Source organism: Halichoerus grypus, chromosome 7 (assembly GCF_964656455.1).
Source record: "Halichoerus grypus chromosome 7, mHalGry1.hap1.1, whole genome shotgun sequence".
Lineage (NCBI taxonomy): Eukaryota > Metazoa > Chordata > Mammalia > Carnivora > Phocidae > Halichoerus > Halichoerus grypus.
In genome coordinates this window covers 17,603,095-17,623,797 of record NC_135718.1, presented here as the reverse complement: position 1 = coordinate 17,623,797, position 20,703 = coordinate 17,603,095, and the positions used below count along the sequence as shown (strand labels likewise).

At 41.6% G+C, this 20,703-nt stretch overlaps 1 protein-coding gene and 1 long non-coding RNA gene across 7 annotated transcripts in view; one reads left to right on the top strand and one right to left on the bottom strand.

Annotated features, from left to right (window-relative positions):
- VTI1A (vesicle transport through interaction with t-SNAREs 1A) overlaps positions 1-20,703 on the top strand; it is a 355,502-nt gene that overhangs the window by 268,516 nt on the left and 66,283 nt on the right. The gene's annotated exons all lie outside the window — the stretch shown is intronic.
- The window catches only part of LOC144382543 (uncharacterized), a 258,665-nt gene continuing 249,141 nt past the window's right edge, over positions 11,180-20,703 (bottom strand). The window contains exon 3 of the long non-coding RNA XR_013449629.1: positions 11,180-11,223. This is a non-coding gene — a long non-coding RNA (uncharacterized LOC144382543). The remainder of the gene's footprint in view (positions 11,224-20,703) is intronic.

Below are 20,703 nucleotides of genomic sequence, written 5' to 3'. Positions count from 1 at the left end.
CAACTCTGGGATACAGGGTTCCATGGACTGCCTTGATGTTTGCTGAGTTCTGTTTGGTTTTGGTTTTGCTATTATCTTTTTTTTTTTTTTAGGTAAAATTCACGTAACATAAATTTAACGATGATGAAATGTATCACTTAGCGTTATTCAGTACATTCACAGTGTTAGGCAACCATCGCCTCTACCTGGTTCCAAATCATTTCATTACCCGGAAGGAAGCCCTATACCCATTCCTCCCAGCCCCATCTCTATGGAGTTAGCTCTCTTGGATATTTCATATAAATAGAATCATAGAATGTGTGACCTTTTATGACTGTTCTTTTATTTAGCATAATGTTTTTGAGATTTGCCATACTGTTTTACTTGGGCATTTTCTGAGGTGTATGTGTGTGTGTGATTCTTGCCCCATCAAAATGATTCCTCTTCCTATGTTCTGTCTTGGATAATGTTATTAACATCTGTGGAAGCCTGAGGATCAGCTTGGACCCATCCTCTTTCTGTCATCCTAGTGTCTGCTTTATTCTCTAAGTTCTGTTGAGTCCACATCTGAAATACCTCAAATCAATGCTCATTTATATTCTTACTGCCTGTACCCCTTTTCAGACACCATTCAATGCCCAGCTGGTCTTTCTCAAGCACAGACCCATCTGGTCCTGCCACTGCCCTGTTCAGTGCTTTTTCCTGCTCCTCACCACCTTCAGAACAGGGGTAGGCACCTCACAATGTTGTCCAAGGCTGTCCACAGCTGCTCCTCCACTTCCTTTGCCCTCATTCCCATCCCCACCTGATACACCGTATCTACTCAACGGTATGAGCCTGCCCCTGGCTCTCTGAGCAAGGTACAGAGTTGCTCTTTATGTGTCCTGTTCCCTCTCCCTAAACTGTCCTCCCTCTCCCCACAACTGTGAAAATCCATCCCTCCTTCACGATCTGTTGCATTTTACCTTCTCACCTTCTTTGATCCGCTGGTCAAAATGAATTCCTCCTTTCTCTCTAATGAAATGAAAATCCCGTGGCTTTTCATTCATCATATACTTACCATAACCAGTCTTTAATGAGGGTTCCTTGTACATCTCCGTCCCTTCCCCGCTAACCTCCGATCTTGGTCTTGCCTTACTCATCAGGTGGTAACTCTAGCACCAACCGCTGTGTAGGTCCTCAATAAATGTTTTCTTGAATGATTTCTCCAAAGAAAAAATTACAAGCCCGCAAGGAGCCCTGAATCATGGCTAGAACCACTCTGATGAAAAAGCAACATGGACTAACTTTTAAAATAGTAATTATTTTGATCTTCTATTGAATGTAAAGTTGCCCACAGTGGTTTACCAGTTCCAATTAGCAGAAAATGCAACTTTGCTTTCCCCCCCCCTCAGATTATGTTCTTCGTTACAAATCTCAAGAGTTTTATATGCAGTTGCCAAAAATCTTTTTGACAAATTGCACAGGAGGCATTTTGGGATTTTGTGATAGAGTTGATTGAATTTAGGCCAAGTTCTGTACCTGACGTCACTCAAAACAAAAATACAGATGTAGGGCTACTCAAAAATTTATCTATTTATTTTATCCCATACTTCCAAGTCATCTGTCTTTAAAAATAATCAATTGGATTCTTTTAAAACTAAATGCCAAGTAAACAATGCAAATAAAACTATTTTGTTTGCTGAGAAGTAATTGAAAATCTGCAACTAATTACAAATTGGCAAGCTCTGAGCCTACAAATAGCTGAAACACTCTGCTGATGCATTGTTTACAGCGGGGTTCAAAACTGGTTTCTTTACACCAGCCATCCACAAGTTATTAATCAATACTTTGCCAAGTTCTATACCTCACCTTCAAAAAATGGTTATAAACGTTTAATTTTCAATATGGGCTTCATAAACAAAGTTGTTAAAAACTAGAAGAGGAGGTGTAATTGGTTAGAACACATAAAGCCTGTTCTTAAGTTATGTGAATTGGTTTTTCATTTAAATACACTGTTCTTCCTTGACTACTCAAGAATCCTGCAATTTAGTTGAAATTAATACTCTGTCAGTCTGGTCATTGAGTCCCCTATGGCACTTCACTAATATATTACAAGACCTCCTTAATTGAAATTCTGGAGAAAAGCAACATATAGTATTCATGGACCACAGAGAGGGATCACCGAATTTGATTTGCTATTGCTACAAGCAAGTAAAGTTGAATTTATAAATGGCTCTATTTGAGTCGTGAAGTTAAATATATAAATATATGTATTTTTTTTAAGTATATATAATATAGAGTCGTGAAGTTAAATATATAATTATATATTTTTATACATTTATATATTTTAAATATATATTTAAATATATAATATAGATATATATAGATATATACACACATATATATGTATAAATATACACACACCCTTCCATACCTCTCAGACTCCAATCTTCTACTGCTTTTTCTCTGCCAGCTCCTGGCTCCTTTTTCCTTCAGGTTTCAGTTTAATGTCACTCCTCAAAAAGACTTCTCCTGTCCACCTTACTTAATATATTATACTTTATTCTCTTTCTTCATTTATTTCCTTGATTACTGTGAGATGCCTCCACTGGCTTATAAGCTATGCAAGGACAGATACCCTTTTTATCCTGTTCACTACTCTAACCCTGAATAGTACCTGACATGTGGTGAGTTCTCAATAAGTATTAGATGGAGGGATGGATGGATGGATGGATGGGTGGGTGGGTGGATGGTGGATGGATGAATGGATGGGTGGATGGTGGGTAGATGGGTGGATGGTGGATGGATAAATGGATGGATGGGTGGGGTGGATGGTGGATGGATGGGTGGGTGGATGGTGGATGGATGAATGGATGGGTGGATGGGTGGATGGTAAATGGATGGGTGGATGGTGGGTAGGTGAGTGGATGGTAGGTGGATGGGTGGATGGTAGGTGGATGGGTGGCTGGTGGATGGATGGGTGGATGGATGGATGGGTGGATGGTGGGTGGATGGGTGGATGGTAGGTGAATGGGTGGATGGTGGGTGGATGGGTGGATGGTGGATGGATGGGTGGATGGGTGGATGAGTAGATTGATGAATAGCTAGAATAACGGGGTGAATGAAGGAATAAAGCTATGTTGGTTGGGACAAGCAGCAGAGTTAAGAAAAATCGAATGCTAGGAAGGGCATGACTCTAAAAGCAGCTCCTTTGATAAGAAGCCAAAGCCTGTTCTAAATTCCAAAGTTGGAGTTTGCAGTGCATTCAGAGGTGAGAAATGGTGACAAGGGTGACAAGGTGACATAATGAATTCTCTTCAACTTTCACAAGGGTTGTTCTACAGAAAAATGATGAGATCTGTCTCTGTGGCCCCAAGGCTTGACCCAGGACCAGTGGGTGGAAATTACTGGACCACATATTGTGGCTTAAATTGAGAAAACTTTCTCACTGAGAGAGCTGCCCTGAATGGAAAATGAGTAGCGAGATGATGTTAGTGGAAGTATTCATATATACAGTGCCTAAATATTTGGCAAGGATGCTTATCATAGGGGATATAGACATCAAGTGTGCTGTGGTTCTTATTTGTCTGGCCCCTTCCCACCCTGAAGCTCTCTGATTCTATAATGATCAAAAGAGAAACCTGCTCAATAGTTGACCCTTATTTTTAAAAGAAGAAATTCCAATGAGATGTGGATTATTCATTTTTTCCCATAAGGAGGTAACTAAAAAATGATAAAAATGAACTGAAAGAAAATGTCCTAGCAAAATAATAGGGCTGAATTTTAAAAGTGTCTTTCCCATCTTCTGTTCCCTGGGATGCCTTAGACAGGGGCATGCAGTATTTTAGGTATATTGTGAGCAAGGAGCCTGCATTCCCAGGGGGTGGCAGGGACGGCACGTAAGGGCTCAATCCAGCTCTGTGATCTCCAGGCAGAGCCTCTATGTGGGAAACACAGTGGTACCTCCAAAATAGAACAAGAGCACTCCATCCATGTGAAGATGACTGGCAAGGTCACTGAGACCTACAGTAATCTGGCAAATTAAAGCTGTCTGTGGCCGCCTGTCCTTTCAGGACATTCTTCTGGGGATCCAAAAAAAAAAAAAATTACAAATTGATTTTCTGTTGCTGAGTCATTTTTCTTGCAGTTCTTTTTGTTTTTCCTATTTATTGTTAGTTTGATACCTGAGCCATGGAATTGGTGCCTTCTAGTGGGTGTGAGGGAAAGAGCCCACAATGGAGATCTGCTCCCGGGAGGCAGATCTAGACATGGATGTGTAGGCCCTCCTGCAACTTCACAAATGTCCAGAGATCAAGATTCATGTTCTGTCTGGTTAATGAAGTTTGGGTTATTCACTGCATCACAATCCAGTTCTTTCCCTCGCCAGTTATTGGCGTGATCGGATACTGAGAATGGGGTACTAGAGGGATTTCACTTCCTCACCTGGTATCTAGCCAGGCCAGTCTGAGTCATTGTCTTACATGGGAGGCCTGAGTTGGGCCACGGAAAGCGGAGTAGTCACTGGCAAAGCCCCCCTGATGTTCTCTCTTCCTGTGCCTCAGTTCATCTAGGGAGAGCTCACTCATGTTGGAAGGCCCAGCTGAAATGGTGCCTTCTCTTTGGAGCTCTCCCAGGCCCTCAGGCAGAACAGCCCTTCCTTCCAGAACAGCCTTCTCACTCCCCTTGATCTCACATTTATCAGTTCATATTATAGGTTCTTCTGCAGACATGGCTCTCCCGTGGGGCCAGGAGAACCTTGAGGGCCGGGACTGTGTTCCCTTTTTCTTATAGCTCCAGGACTCAGCACAGTTCCTTGCACATTATTGGTTCTCCATGAATGCCTGATGAACTGGGGGGAAAAATGACTAGGGACCTCAAATATTAAAGGAACTGATATTTCACGGATGGAGATTAATCAACACGTGTGAAGTTTAATGTGAAACTAATCTTTTCTCCCCAATCCTGATTAAGTAGTGACAGTTTCTTCCTCTTATGAGCCACCTGGATCTTAATGGTTATTTTCTTACAAGGTTGTTGAGTTTACAAGATGACAGAACTGTGTTTACCTTGGACTTGGGGCTGTCCTTTACTAAGAAGCTTTCAGCAGAGCCTGGGAGTCAAGTTATGGCATTGTGGGCAAAAAGCCAGTGGGGAAAGCCTGGGGAAAAAAACCTCATGGATAAAAAATGCTTTATCATCTGGTCCCTGAGTCTTATGGAATTGAGCAATGACCTAGCCAACTTCTCCCACAGTGAGGCCTCACTGTGTGTTCCCAAGCCTGAACTTGCTCTGAATGGGCTCCGGATTCCCCGTGCTGCATGCAGCCCCTCAGGGTCAGGGGCCACCCTGCCGCCAATCAGCCGAGGCAGGTGGAATGTTGCACAGCCGCACCCCGGGTTGCATTTTCCAACACCTTCCTATCCCATGATGATCGGTCATTGGCAAGCCATTTCTGCCACCTTGTCCTACTTGTCTGGGGTCTTAGTGGCTGTGCGTGTGGAGAGACTATCTCCAGTCCTTTTTTGCTCCGGACAAGCTCAACTTCACTTCCTCTGGCCTTATCAAACCCTTTGTTTCCAAAACCGTTACTCAGCCACTTGGGGAGTTCAACTCAATCCCTCCCTCCCTACATCCTCCCAGCTGAAAGTAATGAGAAAAACAATTGGCCATGGTGAGGATGTCCATCTTCCTGTTCTCCCCAGTCTACCATGACTTAGAGGGATAAGGCCGTAGAATTTTGTCAGCTGCATTTCGTACTGATGGTGGGTATTTGGCCATCCCTGCTGCAAGCTCAGCTTAAAGGAACATATGGCCCCAGATTATTCACTGCTACAGATACGGGACTTTCCCACGTTAAGAGACTTAACAGATGAAATATGGTTTTCTGAACCTCTTTTCATTTACCGTCAAAATAACAAGTGATGTCTTGTCTTTCAACAGAGACGCTCTTTTCACTCAGCTACTCAACAAAGAATGTGCCGTTGTCTTTGCTGTAGATTTTTATTTTATTTGTAAATTGTGCGTGCTGCATGCTACGGAATACTGAAAAGCCATACACCCTGGCTTGTTAGCTGACACACAGTATGTGTGATTACAAATTGTTTGAATAACAGTGGACTATTGAACTGCCATCCAGATGTGAGTGGAGTTCACTGTGGGAATGTCCACAAAGGAGGATTATCTTCCTTGTTGCTGGGTCCAAGCCCCCCAGAAAGTGGAAACATAAGCATGGGAGCTGTTCAAATAGCACAGTAGCCACACACGGCTCTTCAGAAGCAAAATTAATATATTTTTTTAAATTACACATTGCAATTAAGACTTAGTTTGTTCTTCTAGGGCACCTGGGTGGCTCAGATGGTTAAGCGTCTGCCTTCGGCTCAGGTCATGATCTCAGGGTCCTGGGATCGAGTCCCGCATCGGGTTCCCTGCTCAGTGCAGAGCCTGCTTCTCCCTCTCCCTCTGCCACTCCCTCTGCTTGTGCTCTTCTGTCTATCTCTCTGTCAAATAAATAAATAAAATCTTTAAAAAAAAAAAAAAAAAAAAAAGACTTAGTTTGTTCTTCTAAAGTAAATCATGCAAAGAAAATGCCAAACAACAACAAAAGAAGTTACAGCTTTGAATGGCCTTTGGGAATGTTTTAATTGTTTTGTGTTTTTAAATGTCTAGAAATTCAGAACACTGTAGATTCAAGATAAGACCCTGATTGTCCAAAGTCTCTGAGCTGTCTTCTTGCGCATTCTGGTTCCTATAGTTCTTTCCATCCTGTCTGCCATCCAAGATACCACAACCCTAGAGTGGTTAGCATTCCTAGTACTGGTGGTGGGAAAACAATGCAGAAATTTTCTGTGAACATTTTCTTTAAAAGTATTTGAGCCACAGTGAGACATCAGTTCACACCTGCTAGGATGGCTAAAATAAAAAAGACAGACAATAACAAGTGTTGACAAGGATATGGAGACGTCAGAACCCTCATGCACTGCTTGTGAGAAGGTAAAAGGATGTGGCCACTGGAGAAAACAGTAAAAATGGAACTGTTATATGATCCAGGATTTCTGCTCCCAGGGATAGACACTCGAGAGAAGGGAAAATACCTGTTCACATAAAAACTAGTGTGTGAATATTCATAGTAACGTTATTCATCATAGCAGAAGTAGAAACAACCCAAATGTCCATCAGCCTCTGCATGGATAAATAAGATGCAGCATATTATTCAGCCATAAAAAGGAATGAAGCCGTGAAAACACGCTAAGTGAAAGAAGCCAGTTGCAAAAGAGCACGTGTTGTGTGAATCCATTTGTATGAAATGTGCAGAATCTGCAGAGACAGAAAGTAGATTACTGGTTGCCAGAACTGGAGGGGTTGAAGAAAAATGGGGAGTGACTGCTAATGGGTATAGGATTTCTTTCTAGAATGAGGAAAATTTTCTAAACTTGATTGTAGTGGTGGTTGTACGGCTTGGTAAGTACACTGAAAGCCATTGAATTTTATACTTTGTATGGGTAAACTACATGGTATATGAATTAAGCCTTAATAAATCTGTTTTAAAATGAAGGCAAACTAAAGACATTTTTAAGTAAAATTTTTAAAAGGTAATTTGAAGGTGATTTTTTTCTTAGAAAATCATGCCCCAAATTAGGATATCTTAAAGAAATCACAGATCTGAGCTTCCTTGGCAGCATGAGAAAGAAGGGGAAATGGTTTTAAATTTAATAGCTTATATCCTTTTTTTTTTTTTTTCTGGAATGAAAGATCTGTTACTTGTTCAACAGTGTCAACGCTTCCTATCTCTAGTTGGAATCTACAGCAGTAAGTTGGCACCCAGCCATCAAATACCTAGATTTACCTTTGTGCGATAAAACTCCCTTTAGCAATGCATGTTGAAATTTATCATTTTGAACCTATTTTAAATTCTGTGGCAAGCAAGTAAAACAAAATTTAAATCATGAAACATCAACCAAGTCAGAGAAAGCAAAGAAACGAATAGGAAATCCTCTCTATTCTGTTCACACTCCACTTTCTATAGTTTAATCTAAAGAAAAATGTGGAATTTCCTGCAGAGTGATTAATAGGCCAGTGTGGTGACATACAGGAACTCTGAGCTTGACCTTGCAGGTAAAGGCTAACTGGTATGTTAAGTTGATTACACAATTTCCTCTAAATAAGTTGACAAGTGGTTTGCACAGTTGCCTTGACTTTTGCCCTTATAAATGCACACTTATAAATGACTTGCTTTTTTAGCTAAAGCAATCCTTATTTTAGATGTGACATGTGTTAAGTAAACAGCCTGATAGGGAACCCTAGTTTCTGAGCCTTCCTAGCCAGGTCAGATTATCAGAGTTGCTAGGGGACAAGAGTTTGGGGAGCCTGAAACTCAGTTTTGAGATCTGGCTGTGTTGATAGGGTGTAAGAAACTCAAAATTGTCTTCCCTCTTCTAAGTATGAAGTAGACTAGCAGATTTAGAAAGGTGATTCCACACGTGGTCAGAAATGTTCCAGGAGTGGAAGCTGCTAAATGGTTTGCAGTAAACAACTAGTAGGCTTAATTCTGGTGTGCTAGTGTTTTTTCAGGAGGTCAAGTCTCTAAGAAAATACAGTCTCTGGTATTCCTTCAAAAATATCATGGAAAAAAGGTTTCTAGTTAGCATTTCTGTTCTGTGATCATTTTCACAGGAAGAAAATGTCCTTTCATCATCTAGAGAATATAGTTTATTGAGATATTTTTGTTTACAAATGTACTCCATCCCTCTATTTAAGGGGCAAGTTACAAAAAGCCATTATAAATGAACAGGAAATGTCGTTTCAGATGATAAATCAAAATGCTGCTTAGGAAAATAACTGTTTATTTGTAGATTTATAAGTCAAGTACCTTTATTGAACCTAATATATCCTGATTTGATAAGTGAAAAAAGCTTTGCTAAGATTGTTGATTTAGCTGAGATCTATTCATGTGTGTGTCTCTTCCTGAATGAGTTAAGCATTTGGTAAATGAATTGATTTTTATTTGTATATACAAAGATAATACCATTTATGCTTTCCAGGTCTAGAATATGACAAGACTTGAGCTCCTCTGAAAAACAGAACATTATTAGGACTCAGAGGTTAAATTTCCCATCCCTCCATCAAGTCCATGAACATTCCTCTGAAACAGTGTGTAGACCCATTATAAATCATCTTCAGTCACGTTAACTCTTATATAAGATGAAGCTCGTCAACCTGAAAATGTTTACTACTTGCCAGAGATGACTCACTCAGTAACCTTTTTATTTATTTCATTATTTCACTCAGTCATCTGTAGGTATCTGTAACAAAAGGATTGCCATCCACTTTCTGGCTGGCCATGTGCTTGGACGAGGGCTGGAGCTAATCTGTCCTGCCATGTGGCTTCTCGTTGCAAGTTGTCAATACTCACTAACCATTAACTATTAACGACAGCATCCTCGGCTCCTGTTTCTGAGCCATTTCACTTCCTCCCCAGCTGGCTGGCGCCCCGTTAGATGGATGCATAGGACAGGGGGAGCCCTCTCTGCTTGTGGAAAGTCAGGATCTCCTGAGGTTTGGCTTTCAAATCTGCATGGCAAACCCCAGTCTCATGATCTTCCCACCCCAGTGGAACAGAGAAGTTTCTGCTGCCTGTCAAGTTTCTCTCTCAAGGGAGTACTCTCTTAGAAAATAAAAAATAAGACTTCTGGCATATACATCTTCTTTTTACATATGGATTCGACAGTTTTGTGCATGACTCAGTGCTCACCACAGTAAGGACAGCCATCATCTGTCACCATCCAACATTGTTACAATATAGTTGACTCTATTTCCTATGCCATACTTGTTATTCATCTCCATGACTTATTTCATTTATAACTGGAAGTTTGTACTTCTTAATCCCCTCTATCTATTTCACCTCATCTATTTTACTTTTGTTTTTCTTAAAGATTTATTTATTTATTTTGAGAGAGAGAGAGCATGAGCAGGGAGGGGGGCAGAGGGAGAGAGAGAATCTCCAGCAGACTCCCCACTGAGCGCAGAGCCTGACGAGGAGCTCGATCTCAGGACCCTGAGATCATGACCTGACCCAAAACCAAGAGTCTGACACTCAACCGACTGAGCCACCCAGATGCCCCTATTTTACATTTTTAATCAAAAATTTCAGAAAGGAAAAATATAGGACACAATATAATGAACACCCTTCTTCTCGGCACAAGCTTAAGAATTAGTAGTTTACAAGTACAAAGGAAGGTCCTATTCGACCTCAGGAAAAGTTTATAAGATCAAGTCTGCAGCACCTCGAAGAAATACAGATAAAATATTGAGACCTGCCCCGTGGGAGGAAAGCAAGATGATGCTCATGGAGGGGGAATGCACTTTTCTTTCATTGGGTTGCATTTTTTATATTCCAAATATTTGACTCATAAGAAATCACCGATCTTCGATTATTTTCAGCCTTCAAAAGGGACAGTTTATGTGGTCAGCCTCATAGCAGGGAGACAAATGTCCATTGCATACTGCAGAGGAAACCAAAATCAAGCTCACATTTTCTCTGGTCTAGATCAATTGGTGGGCCTCAGAATAGGCTGCCCGGCCTCGTTTCTCAACCCCTTCCAATTGAGGCTCCTCCAGTCTCTCGCCAAGAGCTCATGTGTGTGGTGGAGCTCTTACTACAAGCCGGCTCCCTTGCAGAGAGACAGCCACTCTGCATTTCAGCCTCACAGAGAGCTATGAGATAGCCAGGGGCAGATCCCCGTTTTGTGGGATCTGCACCTCATACAGTTTGGGATACCCTGCTGAGGAGAAGTGCAGTTCAGAATTCGTTATGAAAGTTAATGCTTGTTTGGGTCAAGAAAAGAAAGCACAAAAGAACTTTTGAAACAGGCAAATACTGCAAACACCACAAAGTCCAGGAAAATCTCATAATTTTATTACCTCACTGCTTGACAGACATTTATAATTCTTTTTTCTGTGTATTTTTAGCTGCATATTCTTTGGCCGTTTCTTCATATAACAATTATTTCCCAATAGCATTTTCTATGGAGAGAATAGAAAAATACTTCAGTCTTTCCTCTAACATGCTTGAGCTAAACCTGTTTATTGTTAAAAGTATTTTAAAATTTCTTTTTGCTTCAGAGCTCAAAATTAGTAAGATCATGGAAGTTTTTAAGATTGTTATCAAGCACTTTTTTCCCAGATATGAGCTGTAGGATTTGGAATTTTTTCCATAGACTAGCTCTTGGCTCCTTTTTTTTTTTCTTTTTTTTTTTTTTTTGGTCTCTACTCACATACCTCTAGCACCAGGGGCCCTCAGGCATGTTCATGCCACCGTCTGACCTCAGGCCCTGCCCCTTCATGTCCCAACACTAGATGAGTTGGCATTCCCAGCCCAGGACAGCTAGCAATAATTTAATCAAACATGGAAATGACTGCAAAACCTATCCCACTGCATCCGAAATAGATTATTTCCAACTCAGCCTCCCCTTAGCTGGATCCCAGAAGGGCCCACCGCCACTCCAGTGCTCCTCAACGTAAGAGAGAGTCAGAGCAGAAAGAGACGGTTGATGGATGGATTGCAGTTAGTGTGTCTCGTTTTTACACATTGTACAAGATATTTGACCAGGTGAATGTATTTCTGAGGCCTTGGAAGGAGCCCAAACAAGTGAGGGACTGACCCAGAAGGCAGCAAGGGAATAAGAAGCTGCATTCACTTCACAGGAAACATGCTCAGGGTCACTCAGGTAGCAAGTGACAGAGCTAGGATTTGAACCCAGTTTTAGAGGACAAATTCTTATCAACTAAACTGTATTAGTTCATGTCTTATTTTACAAAACCTTTCCTTTCCATATGCCAGCTTAGCGTTCAGCATATAGATCTTGGTCAACATTGACTATATAAAAAATGGGCATCCAGATCTCGAAACAGATTTGCTATCTTACTTTTTTTTTTTTTAAGATTTTATTTATTTATTTGACAGAGAGAGAGAGATAGCAAGAGCAGGAACACAAGTGGGGAGGAGAGGGAGAAGCAGGCTTCCCGCAGAGCAGGGAGCCCAATGTGGGGCTCGATCCCAGGACCCTGGGATCACGACCTGAGCCAAAAGCAGATGCTCAACCGACCGAGCCACCCAGGCGCCCCAAGATTTGCTATCTTCCTAATCACCCATGGGCCAACTTCTTTTAAGACTCTGGAATTTCTGTTGGAAACAAATTTTAGCATGATATCAAATTTTAGATAACTCTGTATTAAAACTCACTGCCTCTATGCAACCATGTTCCAAAAATCATGTTGCTCCTCATTCAGTAGGAATATTTTTCAGTCCGACCCAAGGGCTGATAAATATAGTACAGTCCTCTTACGTTTATCCTGGTGTCCTAAGAGCCAGAGTTCGGAAATGGTGGGATAGTCCCAATTAGAAGGGGGGCAGCCAGCAGCGGCCCTGCTCTCAATGCCCTGGCACCTGCAGAAGAAAGGTTTTCTCCGATAAACCTTCCAATGTCTGCAGCCCTCGGTTATGCACATGGGCGGAACTCTCTCTCTCAGAACAAGTGTGTTTGCCAAATCATAGGGTAAACTATCTTGCAAGTCCACTTGTTCCAGAAGAAAGACAGGATAAGGGAAGTGGCAGAGGCAGTGATAGGAAAGGAGTTTTTCACACTAACAAGTGTGAACCGATAAGCCTGACCTGTAAGGCAAATGTTGAGGGTCCTAAGTGTACCTCTCATGCCAAAATTAGCCGAGCAAATTTGATTTGGCTTTCCATTTTATAATGGAAAAAAACTCCTCGGGAGGAAGAAAACTCAGTGTTTATTACTATGATGAATGACAGATTTGACTGCTTATCTGCTAGACTTTTCTACTAAATAAGTCGATGGAATCACTTTCTAAGATGCCTGAAATCTAAGGCATGCCATGATTAAAATATAGTAAAAAATAATATTTCAGTCCTTACTCTGCTCCAGTCTCTGGGCTGGGTGTGTTTACACTGTGTCTTTCATTCCATCCTCACAAGAACCCGATGAGGCTGTTTCAGTTTATAGATGGAGGAAATGAGGCTCAGAGAGATTCAATCACTTACCCAGCCCGGTCACACAGCCAGCAAGTGGCAGAGGCGAGATTTGAACCAAGGCAGCCGACTCGGAGCCTGCACACTTATCTGCTCTATTGTACACGGAGAAATCCGTGTGCATAGTATTCCTGTCTCCCTGCTCACCCTGACCCTGCCTCCCTGAACAGTTCCCAGAGGAGGGGGCATGCTTTGAGAAACTCTCTGAATATTACCCTATAAATACGTGCAAAGCAAACAAGGGCTATTTGTATTATCTGCCACAAGTACCCTTATTAGCTCATTTTTTCCTCTTAGGGTATCTAGAATAAAATATAAGAACATTGGCAAGGGAGCAAAGTAAATATTTATTGATCCCTGAAAGCATTGATATATGCTTGATTCTTCTTCACCCCTTCACCCCTTCTGAACAGAAATGTTCAGAAGCCCAAGCTCTGCAAAAGGAAGCCCTCAATGAGGATTAAAGAGAGTGTGGCTGCTTCCTTCTGGCAAACTCAGGTTACTGTGAGGTGTCTGAGGTCATATCTTAGGGGCTGAAACAGTTTTCAGTGTGTTACCCATTTATACCTAAAAACTCCACCAGGAAGGTTGCCCCTTCCTAAGCACAAATTAAGGCCATTCTTAATGGGGCAGCCATTAAGGATGGGCAGCCATATTCACCTGGTCCAGCTATAGGGTATGGTGGCAATTCAATACCTGGACCAGGGGTCCTGTGGGGGAAGTACTGGTCTGGGGCTCGTAGTCACATTGGAGAGGAAGTGATGGGCCAAGGCCAAGATGACAGGTGGGAACCTCAGGAGAATATGTGGCTCCAACCCCATCATTTTGTAGATGGGGAAACTGAGGCCCAGGGAGAGGAAGTGACCTAGTGCAGATTACTCAGCTAGTTGTGGTGAAACCAGCACTAGGATTCCTTCGAAGACACCCTTCCCGCCATCACTGCTGACATGCCCGCCTCAGGGTAACATCACCCAAGTAGACAGGTGCCTTCCACGGTACATCCTAAATACTTCATGTCACTTTGTCATCCAGTGATCCGATTTGGGGTTGCATTTGAGAATTGTACCAAGAGGACCGATTACCAAGAGAAGTGATGGCCTTTTTTTCTCAGCTGGTTAGATTCCCGGTGTATAGCAATAAAAGAACTATTTAAATAGACTATTTTAAGGTGATGCGGCTTAAGGAGTACACTTGTGATGAGCACGGAGTGGTTTATGGAAGTGTTGAATCATTCAGTATATTGTACACCTGAAACTAATATAATACTATATGTTAACTGACTAGAATCAAAATAAAAACTTAAAAAGCAAAGAAAGAAAAGAAAAATAACTAAATAGACTATTTTATTCCTACAGTTGGTGACTCATCCATAGTAATCTGTGTTATCATATTCCCTGAGCCATTCAAGTTTTTTCCAGATTTATATTCCATGGCAGAGATGCAGAGAGATGCCCAGAAAATTCTTTATTGCTTGTTCTGAAAGCAAGAAATGTTCTGAATGACTGTACGCATGTACAGGTATTTCACACAGATGGCACTTGCGACTCTTTTACTCTTATTTCACTAAATAACTTATTTAGTGAGGTAACTTATTTCACTAAATATACTTGGGAAGAGTTGGGGGAAATCAAACTGTTGTTCACATCAATCCATCTTGTTAGTTGTGAGGATGTTGGAAGAGCAGAAATTTAAAAGCAACATGAACGTTCAGCAATGGGGGGAGGGGGAAGGTCAATATGCTAAAATACTATACAACCGCTAAAATAAACGAATTCTACACACATGCATCTTGAAACTAGTATGTCCGATCAAAAGATAATTTTCAAAATGCTCCATATAGAGCCATGTTAAAAATAGCACACATGTTTAGAGATGCATAAGTATGTAGTAGAAGTATAAAAGCATGGACAAAAGCATACCTACTGGGGAAGGAGTACCAACTGTATTTGTAACAGGATATCTTTTCAAAAGAGCAGCTCCATCTTCCATGCCATTAAACTGATTATTGTATTCCAAAAGGAAACAAAGAGAATGATTTTTAAGTATGTGTCCTGTGCAACAGTCCAGTGGGAAAGGGGGCTTTAGAGTTCTGCCTTGGGCTTTTGTGGGAGAATAATCCAAGTGAGCTGCCCTTTCACCTTGGACCCTGCAGCAGCCCCAGCTACAGGTTTCTGAGAATTTCCATCTTGGAAGGGGCTGAATCTAGTTAGTCTTCTTATCCCTAAGACTCTGCACAGTCATCCCTGATTTTTGTTTTTAATGAAATTTGACAAATAAAGTATGTGCATGGAGGCTCCTGTAGAATGGCCTTAATTTGTGCTTAGGAATGCATAATTTTATCAGGGTCTCTGTAATTAGATATTGTGCAATAGAATAAAAAGCAAATACTGCTTGTTCCATGGCAACAATGGCCTTTAGTACCTCACTATCTTTGAGATAACGAAGGTTTCCATAGATACACGTATCACATGGGATTTTTTTTAATAGACATCCAAGAAGAAAATGAAAGTTTCCCAGTTGGTTTTCCCCTATTTTTAAGGGTGAGTGTATTAACGTGTGTTTTGTTCTCTTCTTTTTCTATTTCCTCCTAGATTTGGGGGTTTTTTTCCCCCTTTTTTTCTCTGCCTAGACTGTAAATGTGAATACCTGAGGCTTCGTAGTCCTGTAGAATAATGTCGATGCTTAAACTCATGTTTGGTGTAAAGAGGCTTATCTTTGGAGGGGAGAGGAAAGAATTGAGATTGTAGTCACTTTCTGCGTAAGGACCGAAGAAAGGTTTGCTGGGAATGCAGTCTGTGTTTTTAGCAGAGAGAGTGCTGACGTGCCAGGGCATGAACAAGAGAGCAAGCTTCTAGAAGACAGAGAGTGGCCTCGCTCATCTCTGGGACCCCAGCATCTAGCATTGCAGGCACACAGTAGGTGCTTAATAATGAACTCCCAGCTGGTTAGCTAATCATATAAAGGGAAGACAATAATACTTATAATTACTAAGAAAAGACACCGCAAGGTGAACCGTTGCTTCTAGGCCAGAGGTCGGATGCCTGTGGGAGCAGGTGGGTCACATAAATGTGCACGGGTGAGGCTAGCCAGATGTTACACAGTAAGAAGTGGAGGGCTTGGGGTAAACCAAGGTATATGTGGCCTATCTTAAAGCATTCCATCCACACTTTTTTCAAACACCAACTAAGACAAACAAAACACACTAATTTGCTTTCTGCCTGGGCTATAAGGAAAGCTAATTTCAGTACTGTGTTGTTTCCAGGGAAAGATGGCCAAATCCCAAAGAGGGTAAGGCCCATTCCTACCAAGTGCCAGTTTTGAGCAGGTAACTCTGCAGGGGCATTGCTCTCTACTAAGTAGTAAGACTTTGGGCTGGGCAGCCCTGTGCCAGGCCAGTCCTGGAAGCACTGGGCTCTTTTTCTCATAAGCATTGGTATCTGGTTGAAATCCATTTGTAATGTTCACCAAAGATAGCCTAGAAGGGGAAAAGTACCTAGCAAAGTAGCCTGCACCCTAAAAGGAAGGGTAGGTGGGAGGCAAGAGCAGCAAGCCCGTGTATTTGTGCTCTGCTGACATGCATGGGACCTTCAGCTCATCATTTTTAGACAACCAGCAGGTCAACCACTGCCTTCTGTCCAGCCTGCTGCCTCCCTGGGTTGATTTCCTGGAGTCTGATTAACTGCACCATCAAAAGAAAGCCTGATTGGTTGTACCTAAACATTCCTAATACAGATCCTCTTGGCCACAGGATTTTTTGTTCTAAGAACGATGAGCCCAAGTACCTCCTGTTGGAGCACATGGCCTCAAATATTTGCAGATGTTCTGCCCGAGATACACCTAGGTTGAATTCTGGGAACTATTTCTTTTATCTCATATTTCATTAATTACATTGAATAGTATGATTGAAATTGTTAGGGCAAAGCCTTTTGCAATTTCATTAGCATTAAGCAATTTTGTATGTGGCAGTGAAGTGTGCACCTTGAGAGAATATTAACAACATTTTAAGAGGTGAAGAGAGATCCCGATATGCAGGGAGAGGGGCAGGGAAACACATGTTAATTATCCCTGTGAATCCAATAAAAGTCTTTGTGGAAACATAGAAATCAGAGCATTCCTTGGATTTACAGAACATTCTCTTCTAAATAACTCAAGAGGCAGCTAGAGGTGTTGTCTTACCTTCAGATGATCCTGGGAGAGAAGGAAGGGCACTTGTAGAACTGTTCAGGCCCTGTTAGGCATGATGGGAGAGCGTTTAAAACATCATTTAAGATATTGTCCATTTTTTCTAAAATTCAGAGTCTCATTGGAGGCAATTATACTCACCTTTGTACATAAGATCAATAAAAGAACTAAACTTGTCCCTCTGTCCATTAAAATGAAGAAATGTCTGGGACTCAAAAGCAAGTCAGAGGAAAGGAAGAATTTCACAGCATGCATCTGCAAAGGTGAGGAGTTGATCTCTACTCTCATTGTCTATATAGTCATTTTAAGATATTTAAACCCTTGCGGTGGCAGCCCATCCTTCCTTTGCTCAACGATGAGTTTTCACGTTAGTAGAGTCGGCAGAGGTCCGGCAGCATTCCGTGATGGCTACAACTCACCTGTAGCCATTAGCAGTCAGATATCAGTTTCATCTCCTTAACATCAACTAAAGAGTTCTTTTAACTCAGAACTCACGGAGAAAACAGGTCTCTCTTCGCAGGTTGAGAAGAACCAAAGTCAGAGTGTAGACATAACTATGCATAGGTAACATAAACAACCATGAACTGGAAACAGGTATAGAGAGGCCGTAGAGTACAGTTCTAAGGAGGTTGCAGGTTAATTACCAACTCCTGCCCGTCGAGCTGTGATGAAACCCATGGTCAAGAGCTACCGGGGCTGAGCCCAGCCTGGCTCCAACCAGAGTCTCCTCCTTTGTCATCACACTGACTCCATTTTGTCCCTGCCTGGTTTGTGCTTCTTCGATACACCACGGGCTACTCTGAAACAGAGTTAATATCCTAATTACAGAGAGCTCTCCATCTCACCAGCTGCAGTTGCTGAAAGAATAACTCCCAGAGTTCGTCCACCACATTTCTGTTGCTCTAGTACTTTCTGACCTTTGTGCTATTTGATAAATCTTTGAAAACGCTGAAAGTATGATTCTTCCTCAGTGGGAATATGCTTTGGAGAAATACCCAATACAGTGTATTTCTCCCCTGCTTTGGCAGCCTGCTTGCTTTAGGCGAAGAACAACTTCTCCACATACAGATCACGGATTGTTTTCTGTAGGGAACTATCCCATGCCAGTATTAGTGTTATTAGGGGCAAAGACTATGGTGGCTGGTTGGTGTTCTGCTATTTACCTCCTTAAAACCCATACCATGGGGGTTATGGGGTTTGAGTATGGTACAGGCTTCTTTTTGGTCCTTCATTTCTCTTATAGGGACTTTTTTTCCCCACTTAGCCTCCTTTTTTTTTTGGTATGATAAAAGCCTTTAGCTTCTGGACACTAAAACCATATTTAACAAATCAGTAAGACATGCAGCTTGAAAAAGGATTTTTTTCCTGATTTTGTACATGTGTTTTACAGAAAGTTTCTTATAAATTCAATCAAATTTAGTTATACATTAGAAAAAAAATCACTTTTTAAAAAGGTAAGTTACAAAAAATAGTGCCTAAGAAGATGGCAATAGATGGACATTCTACTTATAACATATGCAGACTGAAAGGTATTATCGGCTGTTAGACTTACAACTTATATTTGCAGAGAGAATTCCCTCACCAGGTTTATATACATGAGAGAAATCACCCAAGAATCTTCACTTTTTTGAATATAATAATAATACAGCCTTTAATCCCATAACTGGAAGAACAGACATCCCAAGTCACTTTTCTCAACTTTGGAAGGGGAATGAGTTGGGTTGGTGTTGATTTGATTTTGGTTTTTGTGAGGTTTTCGTTTGTTTTTTCAGAGTTACTGTCCTCAGAACAATATACAGTAGGCAAATCCTAGAAAGAGTTTATTCTGCTTAAAAAGTGAGCATTTTCCCTCCAGAGTAATTGTTTGCTGTTGAAACCAGACCTATAATTACTCTTATCTAATAGTTTCATAGCATGCCATGCACTATTTGCAATTCTTCCATCAGTTTTTTCATTGGTCATTCGGAAATACAATGGGAAAAGAGACTGTGTAAGGACAAAAATAACCCCCTCCCCCCCTATTTATGTTCTGCCTGCCCAGCTTTGAAGTAGCCAGGAATGAACAGGAATGTTCTCTGTGAATATATTTTTATGAAAATAATTTGACATTTCTTTCTCTTACGGATGGGGAAAAACCTCAGTTTGAGCCTCTATCCGTGGGGATTGTAAAAGAGGGAGAAAGCCCTCCCAGGAAGAAACCCCTTAGGTCAGAGTGAATCAAACCATCAGAGAATTTCCATGCGTGCTTCCCAGGACTGAAGCTATAACAAGAAGAATTCTGTACACAGCGCAGGTGGGAATCTAGGAGCCAGGGAGAGATGGAGCACATGAACATCTTCCTGCCACTTAATGAAGATCCTGTTATTGTATAAATATGCAAGCTGCACCAACAGAGAAAATAGGCCAGGCATTCTGTTTGGGGCATTGCACTTCTGTGTAGACAAAGAAAACTTTGGGAAAATTTGAGCCAAAGGCAAGAACGTAGACATTCCTTAGGAGGAAACAACCAAGGGGGAAGGGCCTGTTTACTTCTCAGGAAGTTATGAAATCTCATATGTAAAACACAGTCATATTTTTGTTATTACTTGATTTAACACTCCAGGAACTTAGCCCGGCCAGCTGTGACTCTCAGGCTGCCCTGCTCATTAAAATTCCCCCCTTCTGATTCAGACCCCTTTCTACCACTCCTAGATGTTGCCTGGCCTCTTGTCCCTAAGTCGACTCCATATAATTCAGGAATGTGCCTGTTCAGTGCTCCCAAGAAGTTTCTTTTTTAATAGCATATTTTATATCTAGAAAAGTAAAAGTTCATTGTAGAAATTTGGGAAAGTTCTGAAAAGCACAAAGGAAAAAATACAGGGCACAATAATCCTGTCACCTGTATATTGTACCACTGTTAACACTTAAGTGATATAAAATTATCATTATTTTTTAAGCATCCAAACTAACCCTGAAGTTACCAAGAGTAGAGGTGTCCAGAGCCTGTCCTTAAGGGCAAAAGTTCTGCCTTTTCTATCTCGGCGTGCTTGGCAGCTCGCCCAGTGGCCAGCATGCAGGTAGGCCCCCTACACACCTGGGTTTTTGGAGGAAGAAGAACGCAATGCTCTAGAATGAGTCCAGGAAGGAAGAAATGGGTTAGTACTGTTTCTGAAATAGCAACTATGAAATATATTCCTCAATTATGACCTTTTTCTGGAATTGTCCAGAAATGTCAAAAATGTGTTCACAAGATGATCTGTGGGGGGTGGGGAGGAGGTTCAGAGAAGGCCAGAGTTTCAGGGACTTTGCACAGAAGATAAATTTACTTAAAATTCTGCACCATTTCTTTAGCCTCCGTGACAGGAAGGTGTCTGTTCGGGAGAGTGGACTCTGGGCAGATGTGCAGAGACCCATGCTGCTCGAGAAGGGGCCAGGGTCTGCCAAGGCTGGGGCCGGGCCGGCTGCCTTCAGTACTTGATTCGAGGTGGAGTGCGGTTTGAAGAAGGGGAGTGCAGGGGCCCGAGTGCTCGGGA